Source organism: Staurois parvus, unplaced genomic scaffold (assembly GCF_062004578.1).
Source record: "Staurois parvus isolate SC_StPar_1 unplaced genomic scaffold, SC_StPar_1.0 ptg000217l, whole genome shotgun sequence".
In the NCBI taxonomy this organism is placed as follows: Eukaryota; Metazoa; Chordata; class Amphibia; order Anura; family Ranidae; genus Staurois; species Staurois parvus.
Window position 1 is genome coordinate 8,329,517 of NW_028318013.1, and position 18,975 is coordinate 8,348,491.

An 18,975-nucleotide genomic window follows, 5' to 3' on the forward strand; every position below is an offset into this window, starting at 1 on the left:
ATCAGATCTAAGGTAGTTATGTATCAGGCCGTTCTCAACCTGTCAATGAGCTAATCCACACGAGGCATCGGGTAAGCATCAACCTTAGACACTGTTCAATTTTCTGAAATCATTACAAAATCTAATTGTTCCATCTGGCTTTGGGACCAACACTATGGGACTGCTTCCTGCCTGGCCTTGGGTATTCTATAGGGCTTTACATTTACATGGACACTAGGCTGTGTCACTATGTCATGCTGTATTACTGTGGTCAGTCCAAGTAGGTGAGAGAAAAAAAAATAAAAACTCCATTCTTTCTCACAAACTCCATAACATCATTCTGTTGGGCTACTGGCAAGGTTTCAGTTATAGGTACCTGAGGGGCCATGTCCTTTTGGGCGCTTGGTACTGCCAGTAAACTCTCTCAGTCTTTCCAAGGTTTTAAGAGATTAACGTGATATATTTGCTCAGTTTTCCTTTTCCCTGGCTGGTAAACTTTATAGTTTACTTCCCCTACTTTATCCCTAATTTCAAAAGGGACCTTGCCACTTTGCGAGGAATGTACTCTCCATGGTGGGAACTAGCACCAGCACTCTATTTCCAGGGTGGAAGGTATGAATCCTGCCCCCCCCAATTATAAACCCTTCTCTAGGCCTCTAGGGCTTGCTCCATATGTTCCCGTACAAGTGGCATAATGGCTGTGATTCTATCCTGCATCTGTGAGATATGCTCGATGACGCTTCTATAGGGTGTGGTCTCTCCCTCCCATGTTTCTTTTGCAACATCTACCAACCCCCTGGGATGTCTACCATACAGGAGTTCAAAAGACGAGTAACCTATAGACACCTGAGGTACTTCTTGTATAGCTAACATGAGGTACGGTAACAAGAAATCTCAATTTCTCCCATCTTTTGTCCACCACCTTTTTTAACATATTCTTGAGCATCTTGTTAAATCTCTCCACAAGACCATCGGTTTGGGGGGTGGTAGACCGAGGTATTGCGATGGGAGATTTTACTCAATTTGCACAACTTGCCTAATTCTTTTGTGACTCTGGACATAAATGGCGTGCCCTGATCTGTTAATATCTCTTTCGGAATACCCACATGACCAAGCTCTCTTGCAATAGTTTTAGCAGAGGTATTATGCAAGGGAATGGCCTCAGGATACCGTGTGGCATAGTCGAGTATAACCAGTATGTGCTGATGGTCCCGGGCAGACTTTATGACTGGACCCACTAGATCCATGCCCACTCTTTCAAAAGGCACTTAATTTATGGGTAAAGGTACCAGTGGACTGCGAAAATGGGGTGAAGGTGCAGAATACTGACACTCTGGGCATGACTCACAATACTATTTGACCTCTGCATGTAAACCAGGCCAAAAGAATCTGGGTTATCCTCTCCTTTGCTTTCTCTATACCCAGGTGTCCACCCATTATTTGACCATGGGCTAAATCTAGTATCATCAGGCGAAAGGGTTTGGGGACCACTAGCTGTTCCACCACCTCCTCCCTTTGCTTTACCACTCGATACAGAAAGTTATTTTTAAGAGCCATGTAGGGAAAAGACACCCCTACATCATTTTCAACCAGTTCCCCATCAATCATTTTAATGTTTTCTCATGCTCTATTAAATGTGGAATCTTTCATTTGTTCCATACAAGAATCCTCTTTTCTGACCTCTAGGTCAGACACCACATTCTGTCCACTCTGATTAGAGCCAAAGATAATCTCTTGTTCAGTATCCTCAAGGTCTGGGGTTGTAATCCAGCTCCTCCTGCTCCCCAGGCACTACAGAGAAAGGGAAAGGATCTACCCCTTCCTTGGACACACCAACAGTTTCCACTTCAACTTTACAGTAAAAGGAGTCAGGAGTGAGTTCAGGTGTTTCCCCAGCTTGACCCTCCTGACTCCTCACCTTTTCCCACAACTTCCAGAAATGGGGAAAATCTCTCCCTACTATGGCTTCATGAAGTAGTGAGGGTACCACTCCCACTGAATGTGTCAGAGGGCCCCAGGGAGTATCAATGTCAACCATAGCAGTCCGGTAGTTACGTGTATCACCATGTATACAGATAACCCCAATAGTGCTAGGGTGTAACCTTGCAGGGTTTACAAAATCACCTTTGACTTAGGTCACAACACTACCAGAGTCTAGCAGAGCAGTTACTGGCTTTTCATCAATTACAATCATACACATTTGCTTTTCCATGCGTTCCGAACATGTTGCAGTACATACCATCTGTAAAAAAAGAGACATGCGTTTTTCTAAGTAAACATTTTTACATTGCATAGGTTCATTGTTTAAAGGAACAGTTAGCAGCAATATGACCTAATGCATGGCAACGATAACACTTTATAGGTGCTGCACCCAGACCTCTAATCAGCCTCAGGGACTTTCCTGACCTATTTGGCCCATCTCTAGGTCCTGAGCCCACAGTCTCATTATCTGAAGCAATAGTCCTGTCAGTTCTACCTGAGCCTTTGACCCCTGGAACAGTCTTACCGGATCCTCCAGGCAGTTTTTTACCCCTAGCGACATTGGGGTGGGGCACGGATGAGTGCAACAAGTCCTCAGCGGCTGTATATCTCTCCGCCAGGTCCACCAACTGGTTTGCAGAATCAGTGTCTCCACGGCCGACCCACTTCCTCAAAGTGGCAGGGAGTGCCCGTAGATAAAGGTCCATGACCACACGCTCCAAAAGCTGAGGGGCTGGCAACACCTCTGGCTGGAGTCACTTCTTGGTGAGATGTATCAAGTCAAACATGTGGGAGCGAGGTGGCTTGTCAGTACTGCAATACCACTGATGCACCCGTTGAGCCCTGACTGCAACAGTGATGCCCAGGCATGCAAGGACCTCAGCCTTCAGCTTCTCATAATCCTGGGCAGCATCTGGTTCCAGGTCATAATAGACCTTTTGGGGTTCACCTGTCAAAAATGGTGCAAGCAGTCCCACCCATTGCTCTTTGCCATCCTTCCCAAACAGCAACTCTTTCAAAAGTTGTGAGGTAGGCTTCCACATCATCTGCAGGTGACATCTTTTGCAAGAAATAGCTGCCCCGCACCATTTTGTGTTTCACTGGCAGTGGAACTGCAGACTCCTTCTTTAATTCCACCAGGTGTTGGACCACCTCCTTAAGGAGATCTAGGTCTGCTTGCTGGGCCTCCACAAACTGACGATTCCCCTCCTGATATGCTGCATTGGCCTCTGCAAACTGGGTTTCCTGCTGGGTTGCAGTGTCCTGCAGCAAGGCTCTTATCACGTCCTCCATCTTCCCACTTGCTCAGTCGCCCACCAAATCCACCATATGTGGGGTAGCTCAGGTGGGGGGGGGATCACCTTCCCTGGGAAAAAGGTAGTCCAGACAGCAGGGCTTTCTTAAAATCTGACTTGTCATCAGCTTTATTTAACTGGTTGCTGGCCAGCCGCAGTGTTTTTACTGTGGCAAGGCGGCACCTCTGCTCACAGCGCCGTCTTTTAACGTCGCTCTGCAAAACAGGTAGGGGGTGCGCGCGAGGCGCGTGCCCGTCCTACCCGTCCCGCCGATTGCGACAGCGGGTGTCCATCACTGGGTCCCGGCGATTACCGGTAATCACTGACAGATAGCACAGCTGCAGTGTTTACACTGCAGCTCTGCTATCTGTCAGTTCAGAGCATGCTGAACTTGAGAGAAGACTATCTCTCGGGATCAGTGTGTTCCTGCGAAGTACACCCCCCCGCCCCTAGTAAAACACTCCCCTCATACAGTTAACATTTTTTGGTAATGAAAGGCAATGAAAGTGTTAACCCCTTCCTCCCCAGTGCCATTAGTACAGTGTCAGTGGGTTTTTTTGCACTGATCACTGTATTGGTGTCACTGGGGATGTCAGTGACCCCAAGTCAGTTCCCCCCAGTGTCAAAATGTCTGCCGCAGTCCTGCCATAAGTCGCTGATCACTGTCATAAATCGCTGATCATCGCCATAAGTCGCTGATCGCCATTATTAGTATAATAGAAAAAAAAAATCCCAGTATCTTTCCCGCCATTTGTAGACGCTATAACTTTCACGTAAACCAATTAATTTACACGTATTGGGATTTTTTTTAAGCAAAGCCATGTCGCAGAATACATTTTGGCAGAAATTTATGACTAAATTTGATTTTCACATTTTTTTACTGGACATGATTTATAGCAAAAAGTCCAAATAATTGTTTTTTTTTCTCAAAATTGTCAGCTTTTTATTTTATAGCGCAAAAAATAATAAAAACGCACAGGCAATCAAATACCACTGAAAGAAAGCTAAATGTTTGGGAAAAAAAGGATGTAAATTTAATTTGGGTGCAGAGTTGCATGACTGCGCAATTTTCAGTTAAAGTAACGCAGCACCGTAACATTAACCGCTTCTGTAACCGCTTCCTGACCACCCTATAGCAAGTACTACTACAGGGCGGCATGGGTGCGCAAAATCACATATATATATGTGATTCACGCTCCCCTGGTTTTCACACCCCTCCCAGATAGCATCAGATTGCCCGTCAGTACACCAGTCATCACATTTAACCCCTTGATTGCCAGGAGCACGCTCCTGTACAATAAACCTCCATTGCTAGTACAGTGTCTGAACGGGTCAATATCTTTGATCAGATAACTTCCCCAAAAATGCAGTGTTAGCGGGATCAGCCCCGGCACCTGCCAGCACCTGCGTTTAGCCCCTACGCTTACCCCCCCTTCTCACCCAGCAAGTGCAGTGTCAGTAGGTCACTGTCACTTGATACATTGCACACAAAACCGCAGTGTTCGCAGAATCAAGCCTGATCTCTGTTAGCACTTGCCAGTAAATTTTGAAGACTCTCATATGCAGCAGAGTGCCAGTGCTAGTGCCTCTCTACCTTTTGGTGAACTGACGAGTACCAGCGGTCTAGTACATATTGGTCTTTCACATACCTCCTTGATTTTTGGAGCTGTTTTTTACAAAATATCTGTATGCGTTGATTGTGGATCAAAGCAATTTATATGCACAACAATTTATCGCCGCCAACCCAAATTCAAACCTTGCCAGACCATTCGCATGGAAACTTATTATGGTTTTCGAATTTACATTTTTTTGGACCTAACCCTCAAGATGGGCATTACTAAATTAAATGAATTGTGGTTGTATTGGTCCACATACCCGATTCATCATATGCTCGTGTTCTCTGCTGCCATGGCCAGGCATAGATATGAGAGTATAATGTGTTTTATGCATTTCAGCGACAATACACTCTGTCATCCTCGAGGTAACCCTGAATTTGACCGGCTCCACAAAATTCAGCCCCTCGCAAATCACCTTAACCTAAAATTTGCAGATGTCTATACTCCCCAGCAAAACATCTGCGTTGATGAGTCCTCATTAATTTTTCTGGCCGCCTTGCATTCAAACAATTTCTCCCCTGCAAGCGTGCCAGATATGGGGTCAAGATGTAGAAGACCTGTGAGAGGGCAACAGGCTATAAGTTTTGGATTTACGAGGGAAAAGAGTCACATGGAGCCCCCTGGATGCCCAGACTACATGGGGAGCAGTGGCAAGACAGTTTGGGACTTGGTATCATCCTTTTTCCATATGGGGTACCACTTATACGTGGACACTTTTTATTCAAGCGTGCCACTATTTAGACATTTGCTCAATCTTGGAACTGGCGCTTGTGGCAAAGTGTGACCTGATGTGTGCCCACTATTAGAAGTGGGTGGATGCAGGGCGGTATATTCTAATGGTGGGCATACCACACACTTTTTCTGGCAGAGATTTCTTCTCATTTTTTCATTCAGTCCACAGGCTGCATACAAAAAAAAAGAACATAGTATACAGCCAGGTCCATTCTAACATTTTTGGCTCTATACACCACCACAATGGATTTGAAATGAAACGAATAAGATGTGCTTTAACTGCAGACTGTCAGCTTTAATTTGGTGGTATTTACGGTGAACGGTGTAGGAATTACAACAGTTTGCATATGTGCCTCCCACTTGTTAAGGGACCAAAAGTAATGGGACAATTGGCTTCTCAGTTGTTCCATGGCCAGGGGTGTGTTATTCCTTCATTATCCCAATTTCAATGAGCAGATAAAAGGTCCTGAGTTCATTTCAAGTGTGCTATTTGCATTTGGAATCTGTTGCTGTCAACTCTCAAGATGAGATCCAAAGAGCTGTCACTATCAGTGAAGCAAGCCATCATTAGGCTGAAAAAAAACAAAACAAACCCATCAGGGTGATAGCAAAAACATTAGGCGTGGCCAAAACAACTGTTTGGAACATTCTTAAAAAGAAGGAACGCACCGGTGAGCTCAGCAACACCAAAAGACCCGGAAGACCACGGAAAACAACTGTGGTGGATGACCGAAGAATTCTTTCCCTGGTGAAGAAAACACCCTTCACAACAGTTGGCCAGATCAAGAACACTCTCCAGGAGGTAGGTGTATGTGTGTCAAAGTCAACAATCAAGAGAAGACTTCACCAGAGTGAATACAGAGGGTTCACCACAATATGTAAACCATTGGTGAGCCTCAAAAACAGGAAGGCCAGATTAGAGTTTGCCAAACAACATCTAAAAAAGCCTTCACAGTTCTGGAACAACCTCCTATGGACAGATGAGACCGAGATCAACTTGTACCAGAGTGATGGGAAGAGAAGAGTATAGAGAAGGAAAGGAACTGCTCATGATCCTAAGCATACCACCTCATCAGTGAAGCATGGCGGTGGTAGTGTCATGGCGTGGGAATGTATGGCTGCCAGTGGAACTGGTTCTCTTGCATTTATTGATGATGTGACTGCTGACAAAAGCAGCAGGATGAATTCTGAAGTGTTTCAGGCAATATTATCTGCTGATATTCAGCCAAATGCTTCATAACTCATTGGACGCCGCTTCACAGTGCAGATGGACAATGACCCAAAGCATACTGCAAAAGCAACCAAAGAGTTTTTTAAGGGAAAGAAGTGGAATGTTATGCAATGGCCAAGTCAATCACCTGACCTGAATCCGATTGAGCATGCATTTCACTTGCTGAAGACAAAACTGAAGGGAAAATACTCCAAGAACAAGCAGGAACTGAAGACAGTTGCAGTAGAGGCCTGGCAGAGCATCACCAGGGATGAAACCCAGCATCTGGTGACGTCTATGCATTCCAGACTTCAGGCTGTAATTGACTGCAAAGGATTTGCAACCAAGTATTAAAAAGTGAAAGTTTGATTTATGATTATTATTCTGTCCCATTACTTTTGGTCCCTTAACAAGTGGGAGGCACATATGCAAACTGTTGTAATTCCTACACCGTTCACCTGATTTGGATGTAAATACCCTCAAATTAAAGCTGACAGTCTGCAGTTGAATGACATCTTGTTCTTTTCATTTCAAATCCATTGTGGTGGTGTTTAGAGCCAAAAATGTTAGAATTGTGTTGATGTCCCAATATTTATGGACCTGACTGTATATACCCAACAAGGACCAGCGACGTACTTGTACATCACTGGACTTTGAATGGTTATACCAGGATGATGCCTACAGCTGCAGGCATCATCCTGGTATCGTTTTTTTCAGCCAGCGATCAGCTTTCATGTAAAAGCAATCCTAGTGGCTAATTAGCTGCAAGATTGCTTTTACAAGCAGTGGGAGATGATGCCCCCCCCTCCCCCACTGCCTTCCAGGGCAGTCTCATGCCATCAGGGGAACCTGAGAATGCAGCCGGTGTTTCTGCCAGATGACCATAGAGCTGATTGGAGACCAGAATCGTGCCAATCATCTCTATAGTCTAAGAATTCAGAAGCTACAAGCATTTCATCACTTCAGTTTTGCAGGATATAAACAGCGCCATTTGTAAATTGGGAAAGCATCTGATCACACCGATTTTGGTTTGATTAGATATTGTAAAGACAGAGAAGTTATAGGGGATATTTGCATTCCCTGTTATAGCATTAAAAGTGATAAAAGAAAAATGAAAGGTACAATGTAAAAAAAAAAAAAATTGCCCCTCCCATGCACGTACACCTGTGTGCACAAGCCTTGACCCTGTGCCGGTATGTAAACAGCAGTTGCACCATGCATGTGAGGTATTGCCGTAAACGTCAGATCAAGGGCAGTAATTCTAACACTAGAACTCCTCTGTAAATCTAAAATGGTGGCTTTTAAAGCGTTGTCTATGGATATTAAAAATGTTTGTAGTTTGTCGCCATTGCATGGGGCATGCACAGTTTTAAATCATGTCATGTTTGGTATCCATTTACTTGGCATACCATTATCTTTTATATTTTACCAAATAATTGGCCAATATATTGTGTTTTTGTGGATTAAAAGTAAAAAAAGTGTATTTTTTTAAATTTGCTTTTGAAAAATCACTGCGCGAGTACTATGTGCCATAAAACACTGTAGTACCCACCATTATATTCACTAGAATGTCTGCTTTATAAAAATATATAATGTTTGGGGGTTTAAATTAATTTCCTAGCAAAAAATACTGATTTTTTCCATGTGAACAAAAAGTGTCAGAAAAGGCTTGGTCTTCAGGTGGTTAGAAGAGTGAGTGATGTGTGGCATAAACTTCTAATGCTGGGCATAGAATGCCCCCACCCCCCAAAATGACCCCTTTTTGGAAAGTAGACACCCCAAACTATTTGCTGAGAGGCATGTTGAATCAATAGAAGAATTAATTTTTTTACCACAAGTTTTTGGAAAATGACAAAAAAAAAAATATTTTTTTTTATAAAAAGCACAGTAAGTATTTTGCAGATCTCATTTGTTGCCACAAGTTTTTGGAAAATTAATAAAAAAAACAAAAACATATTTTTTCTATTCTTTTTTTTCTATTTCAAAACCTTGTGAGAAAAAATGAGATCTGCAAAATCATCACCATGCCTCTTTTTAAATTCCTTGGGGTGTCTACTTTCCAGAAAGGGGTCATTTGGGGGGGGGGTTTGGTGCTATCCTGGCATGTCAGGGCCTTCAAAACTGTGATAGGTAGCGAGGAAGTGTAATGAGGAAGTTACGTAGCTTTAGGCTTTCAAAGTGGTCATTGGATTTCAGGCTCCTGTATGTGGCTAGGCTCCCAAAAAGTCTCACACACGTGGTATCCCCACACTCAATAGAAGTAGCAGAATGTATTTTGGGGTGTAATTCCACATATACCCATGGCTTGTGCGAGAAATAAATCATTTAAATGACAACTTTGTGTAAAAAAAAAATGTTTTTGTCATTTTCCAGAAACTTGTGGAAAAAAATAAGTCTTTCATGGACTCAATATGCCTCTCAGCAGATAGCTTAGGGTGTCTACTTTCCGAAAAGAGGTCATTTGAGGGTGTTTGTACTATCCTGGTATTTTAGCACCCCAAGAAATGTGATGGGCAGTCAGAAAGTAAAAGCTGTGTAAATTCCATTATCTATACCATATTTTGTAGACGCTAGAGCTTTCACACAAAAGCAATCAATATACCATGTAGCAGAATACATTTTGGCCTAAATTTATGACGAAATTTTAGTTTTTTTGGATATTTTCAAAAATGTTTTTTTCTTCAAAAGTTTTTCTGGTTATAGCGCCAAAAATAAAAAGCGCACAGGTGATCAAATACCACCAAAAGAAAGCTCTATTTGTGTGAAAAAAAGGACATAAATTTCATTTATGTACCGTATTGCATGACCGTGCATGACTGCGCAATTGTCCGTTAAACTAGCTCAGCATAGCAAACAATTGGCGTAAATTGCAGTATCTATGCCATAGTTTGTAGACACTATAACTTTCACACAAAGCAATCAATATACACTTATTGGGATTTTTGTTATCAAAAACATGTAGCAGAATAAATTTTGGCCTAAATTTATAACTATAAATTTACTATATATTTTTTATAGCTGAAAGTAAAAAATATCGTTTTTCTTCAAAATTTTTGGGTTTTTTTGTTTATAGCGTGAAAAATAAAAAGCGCACAGGTGATCAAATACCACCGAAAAAAAGCTCTATTTGTGTGAAAAAAGGACGTAAATTTAGTTTGGGTGCAGCATTGCATGACCGCGCAATTATCAGTTGAATTAGTGCAGCGCCGAGTAGCAAACAGAGGCCTGGTCAGGAAGGGGGGTAAATCCTCAAGGGCAAGTGGTTAAAAGGATGCAAGCATCATAAACAAAACAGAAAATAAACCCTTTCCATCCAGGCACTAACTAAACATAGGAGATTCCTCTCTCAATGGTGAAGGGCTTCTTCCTGTCACCAACAAAATTAAAACAGTATGCAAACCTTTTCCTTTCTTGTACAATACAAACTTTCAACCACAGCTCACTCAGCAATGGCTCTCTGAGTCCCAAGCCAAGAGCAACTTCTTGCTCCAGCCCTGCCTTATTTATAATGCTGGAAGTCATTAGTGGACCACAAAAACCAGTCCGGAACTACCTCTGCTACAGTGGCCTCGAAAACCTGGACTGGACTCCACCTTAATGCCCTAGATAGGACTGCATGCGAGGTGACACAGAGGCCCTGATTTACTAAGAATTGAGTCTACCAGCAGACGCTGAACATTCAGGCAGACTCAATTCAATCAATTTAGACCTGTCAGTCTTCAGAAAGGCATCTATCAAGCTCACTGAAAAGAGTCTACTTTGTAGACTCTTTCCTGTTAGTAAATCAGGCACATTTCTAGATGCAATACCGGATATGTTCGCTAGGTGGCGCACAACCATGGGCTTTGTCCCATTGGCATTTTTCTGTTTGCATATAAGAATACTTATAATTAAATATAAAAAAACACACCCATATTATATCTTTGGTGTTTCTCCAAAAATGGTCAGCCAACTAATAATGCATTTCCTAATGAATGTCATACATTCTATTTTCAAATGTCAAACGTTTTCACACTTTTATCTCAAATAATTTGAATGTCTAGTTCTAGCTTGCCAATATAATGATATATCTTCATTCTCTTTATTCATGTAACTATTCTACATTCCAGCTCCAACTCTGTCTCCTACAGTGGCTTAGTGGTTAGTACTCAGCACTTACCAGCACTTGGGTCATGGGTTCTAATCCCAGTCATGGCTGCTCCTGTCTAGAATTTGCATGCTTTCTCTGTAGGGGTGTGTTTGTGCCAACACTCCAAAGACATGCTGTTAGATTAATTGGGCCTAGTATATGTCTGAGTTTCTGGCCTTAGATTGTAAGCTCCTTGACATTTTTGAATGCCCAAAATATGGAGATCAATTTCCAGAGTTCTGTCAGTGCCATGAATATTGATCAATCAATTAAGATTTTGGCTACTAAGTGGAAAGGGAGTGAATCTTACCTGCGTCCTGTTCTTTTGACAAGTTTGAAACTTTCAATTTTCCTTCTGTTTATATTTCATTACAATTTTGTATCTCTTCTCTTAGGCTACGTTCACAATACCTTTGTCAGCAGGCGTCAGACAGGCCTTTGGGAAGCGTTTTTAACACTTCTCAAATGCCTATGAAAATTCTGCACATGGCAGCACACAGTGCTGATCACACTGAAGTGTTAGCGTTGCATCATGGCAAAACTGGCACCTCATGTTGGGTCAGGAGGAGCTGAAGCCTCCCATTCAAGTCTATGGTGCCTCTTCTCAAACGCTGGCAAGCGTTTGTGGTGCGGTTGCAATTAACTTCATTACAGGCATTTGTAGTGCAGTTTTAACGCTTGGCAAACGACTATCAAATGCCTCAAAACCGTGCATAGGGCGTTTGGGGAGCATTTGAGGAGCTTCCCAAACACCTGTCAATCGCTATAGGGGTGTTTGGCAACAGTTAGAAATAAAGTCAAGTGTGAACGAGCCCTTAAACCTCTGTTCTTATACAACTTGACCCCCTCTTCCACCCCCCCATCATCACCTGTTCCATCTGAAAATCTATGTATCACCGCCCCACTCTTGTTATTTAACTATTTATTTACTGATCAGGTTAATGTGTCTCATTTCCTATCACCTACAGCTCAGATCTAGCATTATTATACGATTCCTGATTGTATCTCACCACTAGTCTGATTGAATTCACAATTCCTGGTCAGTCCCGTTCCCTTACCTATAATAACCTTTAGGGCCAGTTCACACTACATGTGTTTCAGTTGCTTTTTTTTGCATCCAAAATGCACAGAAAGAAGGTTATATGGTTGTCAATGTCATAGTTCACATCAGCGCTTGCAGTTCCAGTGCGTTGCAGGTGCTGCCAAAAAAGTCGAACAGGATGCATAGAACTGTACTGGAACGCGGTAAAACTCCTTGGAAGGCACTAAAACGCACATGTTCCTAATTAAATTGAAGAAAAAGAGAGCGGAAAAGATTAACTGGAATGCATAAAAAAATGCACTGGAACACGTCATAATCGCATCCAAAATGCACTGGAACACATCAAAAACACATCCAAAATGCACTGGAACACGTCAAAAACGCATCCAAAATGCTCTGGAACACTCTATAAACATGCATCAAAAAAGTGCATGCAAAAACACATCTGGAACACATCTAGACTGTGTTTCTATAGTGTGAACTGGCCCTTAGGACTTGTTCACACCATTTGTGGTGCAGAACCGCATGCAAGATCATGCATTTTCCTGCACAGCAAAGAAATGCAATGCCCTTTGCAGATGTGCGCAGGTACCATGATGAAAACTTAATTGCACCTGCACACGTCTAGTAAACACAGATGCATTCACAGCCACCAAAACGCATGGCACCACACTACTGTGCGGTTAGGTGCAACACACTTTTAAAATAATATGCCTGCAGTATTTTTGCATATTCCCACACATTAGGCAGCCCACTGAAAAATTGCCACATTCGCACAGGACCTCTGTCCTGTACAGCATGAATGAGTGGGTTGTTCATGTGGCTGGAGCCACCTGTTACACTATGGGGACACAGCAGCTATATGAACACAGGTTTTAATCTGACAGGTGTGAAGGTCTGTGTTCAGGGCTGTACACCTGCACCCATAGGCTTGTCAAATTAGGACCTGCAGCATTTCCATAGTGCAACATAGGTTACCTGCAAACGGCAACAGACACAAAAACAAACCACTGATTCACACTCTACAGGCCACAGCACCCATGTGAATGAGCCCCAAGACCTCAATTACACCCACAGCTTTATTTATTAACTCAGTACAGTTTTATAATTTACATTTCACAGGAATATGGTTAGGATTGTGTCCAATATTAATGTTTTTAGTGTATTTTTACCATAAATATAATTTGGCTATTTTCTCTGGCAGTGGGGGGCTGTCAGGTATATTGTCCGGGGACCCGTGATATCTAACAGTGGCCCTGGGTGTATGATTGTGTCTGTGCCACCTGTATAGTTAGGAAGAACAATAACTTCTTCTATGGAATACCTTGAACCTCTGCTATGTACCTCAATGTATCTAGGAATCGGACATGTTTTCAACTGAAAATACAACAATTATTAGTAATGTTTCCCCTGCAAATGAGGAGCAGCTCCTTGGTCGAGAACAGCAATCTCGCCATGTCCAGATGTGGTCTGGAATTCCACAAAAGAACAATTCACAAAGCCAAAAAATAGATTTGCAAATTACCACTAAACTCTCCTAACTGCAGTCCCATCCACTAACTCCCCACTACCATTTCCGAGTGTGCGCGAACGTCCTTCCGCAAACAAGATGACGTATTTCCGGTATTACAGCCGCTCTAGCACCTCCTCCAACAGCCATCTTGGAGTTTATTTGTGCACCATAGCAATTTTCCGCACGGCTCCATTGTGTATATGACATTCGCGTATATATGTTTGCAGTTCTATTGTGGATTTGGCATTGGTGAATATATGTTTGCAGTTCTATTGTGTATTTGACATTGGCAAATATATGTTTTCAGTTCTATTGTGTATTTGGCATTGGTGAATATATGTTTGCAGTTCTATTGTGTATTTGGCATTGGTGAATATATGTTTGCCAGTAAATGCCCAAAGTCAACATAAATTGGGGGCCTAATTTATTACTGTTAAGAGGATTGTAGAAACAGAATAGCTAGCTGCACATAGAACATGACCTATTCATTGGTACATAACATGGTCTTGTGGTGCAATAGGGGGCTTTTGGTTTGTTAGTTTGTACATTCTTGCATATGTGCGCTCTAACAAGCTAGATTTGGGCATATTATATAGCTTGTAAAATATAAGTGTTAGGGGTGCTAGTATATTGAACTTGAACATGAAATAACCCCCCCAAAAATATACATAGTCCAAACGTTTATTGATTAAATATATATTCCACATTTATTTGGACAGCAGCAAGAAGTAGGTAGTCAATTTCTTGGTGGGAAAAAAAGCAGGATTGATGTTGCTAAAATAGAACGGTCCTGCTCATAAGAGGTTACAATCTAAAAGATTATACTTCTAATGAACTGTGCTTTCACAGGTTACAGCAGGAAACAAATAGTTCATATGAATCACTTAGTAAGATTAACTATCCACAAAACACGCTGCAGATCAAAATATCAATTTAAAAATACATAAGACAGTGCCAAAATAACAAACACCTCCCACCTCCCCAAATCCCCCACACATACATTTCTCATCAGGTTTGTCCGAAAACTGCATTTCAGTCTAATGAAGCAAACTATAGCCAAGGGCAGATTTGGAAGAGCAGAGCAATTGACATGTGTTAGGATTACAATGCAAAGATAATAAACACACAATCATGGTACAATAACACACAAACACACTTTAGAAGGAAAAAAATGCAAAACATTTACAGCCCACATCAATACACAGTGTGAGTGTGGTCTGGAGCAATTCACCACAATATCTCTTCCTCCCCAAACCACCACAGGCAAGGACTTGCTGAAAATAACCTGACCTATTACAAGGCAAAATCACCTACTACTGCAACTCTTTATATAACATAGGCCACACCCACCACTGTCATTCACTTGGTCAGAGAAAGTGCTTGCACCTGATTAATTCTCTTCCCACCTGCATTAACCCTTGGTATACAGGCCCCACAAATCAGAGTCAGAAAGAAAGCCACAGTGAACTGTACCTGTGCAGCATACAACAGAACATTGAACAGGGATGTGAAGGGGAACCCCATGGCAACATTTATTGGCACTATGGGCACAACTCACTCCAGATAATTGCATGAGTTAAGACAGTCACATGACCACATCTCGCATGCAATACTGAAAATGTCAATTCACTTTTGCTAGTATGTGGGATTTCTCATAAATCGGAAAAACACTCAGGAAATCAAACATAAAAAGGCCTTACACCCTGGTCACATCAAAGCCGATTTAGAAATCGTGCGACTTACAGTGAAGGTGTCAATTTCCTTGCGACTTGCAAGACATCTGACACAGATATCTATGCAAATCACCACAAAAGTAGTACATGTACTACTTTAGAAATTAGTGTTAGAAATGCACTCATGTGACCGCTCTAATAGCAGACAATAGCGTGAGACTTGGCATACGATTTACAAGTCGCATGTCATGCAAATCACATGCCAAGTCGCACTCAATGTGACCGCTATTAGAGCATTCATATTGGTGTGGTTCAAACTTGGTTGGAGCCGCAACAATTTCTAAAGTAATGAATACACTACTTTTCATGTGATTTGCAGAGAGGTCTTGCAAATCGCACTTTAAATCAGCATGTCCCACGACTTTGAAATCATGCTACTTCACTGTAAGTCACATCCAGGGTGCGCAATTTCAGGTGCGATTTGGGAATTGAAATTGTACCTGATATCGGATCTAATGAATGTGGATGTCAGCTCTTGGCTTGACAAATCCTTCCCAAAAGGGGCGGAGTGCAAACCAGCATTATCAAATCAATCATTATTCTAGGCCCTTATCTCACCCCATCATTTGACATTCACATAAGGTCCAGCTTTGAAGGTGTTTGAACAGACACGGCCTCATTCTAATTCACATTCTAGGGATCATATAGACAGAAAGCAAAGATGCTGCCACCAGCACATCATTGCCGTTGTTGGGATTCAAACTGACGACCGTAGCGCTGTGAGGCAGCAGTGCTAACCACTTATCCACTGAGCTGTGACAGTAATCCAGCCTGTATTTCTGTGTTGTGAATCAACCCTAAGTCCATGGGCAAGGTCAGTGTAACTAGCCAGATATCTCAAATGTGACACAAATGTTGTACTATGTTGCCAATTCAGATGTATGTTGGTTCTATGTATCCCAATACAAAGGATTGCAATACTAATACAGGCGTACCTCGGTTTACGAAACGCCTCAGTTAACATAATTTTCGGTTTACGAATGAAAATCCATTGAAAATAATGCCTCGGTTTACACAATTGTTAATAATTTTTTTTGCAATACAAAGTGTATTTTTAAATGCAAATGCTAGCCTTTTTTCTTTTCTTCACTGTAGTTCACAGCTTATCTATCACTTTCCCCGAACTTACAGAAAACTTTGTATCTTTTAATAAACTAAAAGTAAACATTGTTTCCTTTAGGGATATAGACTCAAAGAACATTTTCTCTTTTATCTGGGGGAAGTGACAGCTGAATTTCTGAGCTATAGTGAAGAAAAAATAAAGCGAGAATTAAATTTAAAAAACGGCACCATAATAAATAAAAAAGGTGTGGGGTCCCCCCTCCCATCCACACCAAACCCTTCGGGTCTGGTATGGATTTAGTGGGGAACTAAACAAAAATGGCGTGGGGTCCCCCCCAAAATCCATACCAGACCCTTATTCGAGCATGCAGCCCGGCAGGTCAGGAAAGGGGGGGGGGACGAGCAAGCGCCCCCCCCTCCTGAACCATACCAGGCCAAATGCCCTCAACATGGTGGGGTGCTTGAGGCAGAGGGGGTGGGGTCACTCGGATAATGTCCCCGGGTGGCCCTGCTCCTTACATATTTAAGAGCTGTCAACCCAGCCAACATCAGAGGGATGGGCAGCCATCGTCGGGAATGGAACATTTTTGGGGAGCCCCAAAGCACCCCCCCATGTTGAGGGCATGTGGCCTGGTATGGTTCGGGGGGGGTGCTCTCTTGTCCCCCCCCCCTTTACTGACCTGCTAGGCTGCATGCTCAGATAAGGGTCTGGTATGGATTTGGGGGGACCCCACGCCATTTTTTTTTTATTTTGGCATGGGGTTACCCTTAAGATCCATACCAGACCCTTTATTTTTAGATTCAGATGTCAAAATATATATTATCTATTATTATTTACCTTCGAAATATGTAAAACCATTACAGAAATAATTATAAAGGATAAGAAACAAAAACAGAATCAATAGAACTAAGAAAATCAAATTAGAATACATAAAGATATGCCTGGCTACAAATAGTGCTATTTGTTAAACACAGTAGACACAATCTAGTGCCGTCTGTCAGAGGACTCCACACTGAGATTTACTATTATGCGTTTACAAAGAAAGTGCCCATGGCAGACGGCTAAAATGTGTTCTGCACATGTGCATTTATATGCGTGCATAGATGCTGGGAAAGTGTCTAGTTCTTGATTGTCATGAATTCCTTTAAAAAACTATTTTTTACACATTAAATTTTTTTTTTGAAATGTAATATATTGTTTAAAGTGAAGTCCCGATATTTGTGAAAGCAAATTTCAATGTGAACATGTCTCTGCAGTGATTTTTCATTGTGTTAGACGTGCTTCTTAGCACGTCTGCTTTCTTAGACTGATTCCTGGATCGTGCCTAGTTAGTAAATTCGCTCTTGCGTCTACTTGTTAGATGCTTTCTTTAGTAAATGTCTTTGCCGTCTAAAAGAAGACGGTCGCTATTGAAAAGTAGACATTAGCCCACAGAAATGCGCCTAGGCACATTAGTAAATCAGGGCCATAGAGTCCATCGATCACCTCGCCTTTCATAATGCCACTATATATATATATATATATATATATATATATACAGTGGGGATCGAAAGTTTGGGCACCCCAGCTAAAAATTTGTATTAATGTGCATAAAGAAGCCAAGGAAAGATGGAAAAATCTCCAAAAGGCATCAAATTACAGATTAGACATTCTTATAATATGTCAACAAAAGTTAGATTTTATTTCCATCATTTACACTTTCAAAATAACAGAAAACAAAAAAATGGCGTCTGCAAAAGTTTGGGCACCCTGCAGAATTTATAGCATGCACTGCCCCCTTTGCAAAGCTGAGACCTGCCAGTGTCATGGATTGTTCTCAATCATCGTCTGGGAAGACCAGGTGATGTCAATCTCAAAGGTTTTAAATGCCCAGACTCATCTGACCTTGCCCCAACAATCAGCACCATGGGTTCTTCTAAGCAGTTGTCTAGAAAACTGAAACTGAAAATAGTTGACGCTCACAAAGCTGGAGAAGGCTATAAGAAGATAGCAAAGCGTTTTCAGATGTCAATATCCTCTGTTCGGAATGTAATTAAGAAATGGCAGTCATCAGGAACAGTGGAAGTTAAAGCAAGATCTGGAAGACCAAGAAAAATATCAGACAGAACAGCTCGCAGGATTGTGAGAAAAACAATTCAAAACCCACGTTTGACTGCACGATCCCTCCAGAAAGATCTGGCAGACACTGGAGTTGTGGTACACTATTCCACTATAAAGAGATACTTGTACAAATATGGTCTTCATGGAAGAGTCATCAGAAGAAAACCTCTTCTACGTCCTCACCACAAAAATCATCATTTGAACTTTGCAAATGAACATATAGACAAGCCTGATGCATTTTGGAAACAAGTTCTGTGGACCGATGAGGTTAAAATTGAACTTTTTGGCCGGAATGAGCAAAGGTACGTTTGGAGAAGAAGGGGCACAGAATTTAATGAAAAGAACCTCTGTCCAACTGTTAAGCATGGGGTTGGATCAATCATGCTTTGGGGTTGTGTTGCAGCCAGTGGCACAGGGAACATCTCACGAGTAGAAGGAAAAATGGATTCAATAAAATTTCAGCGAATTTTGGATGGTAACTTGATGACATCTGTGAAAAAGCTGAAGTTAAAGAGAGGATGGCTTCTACAAATGGATAATGATCCTAAACACACCTCGAAATCCACGGGGGATTACATCAAGA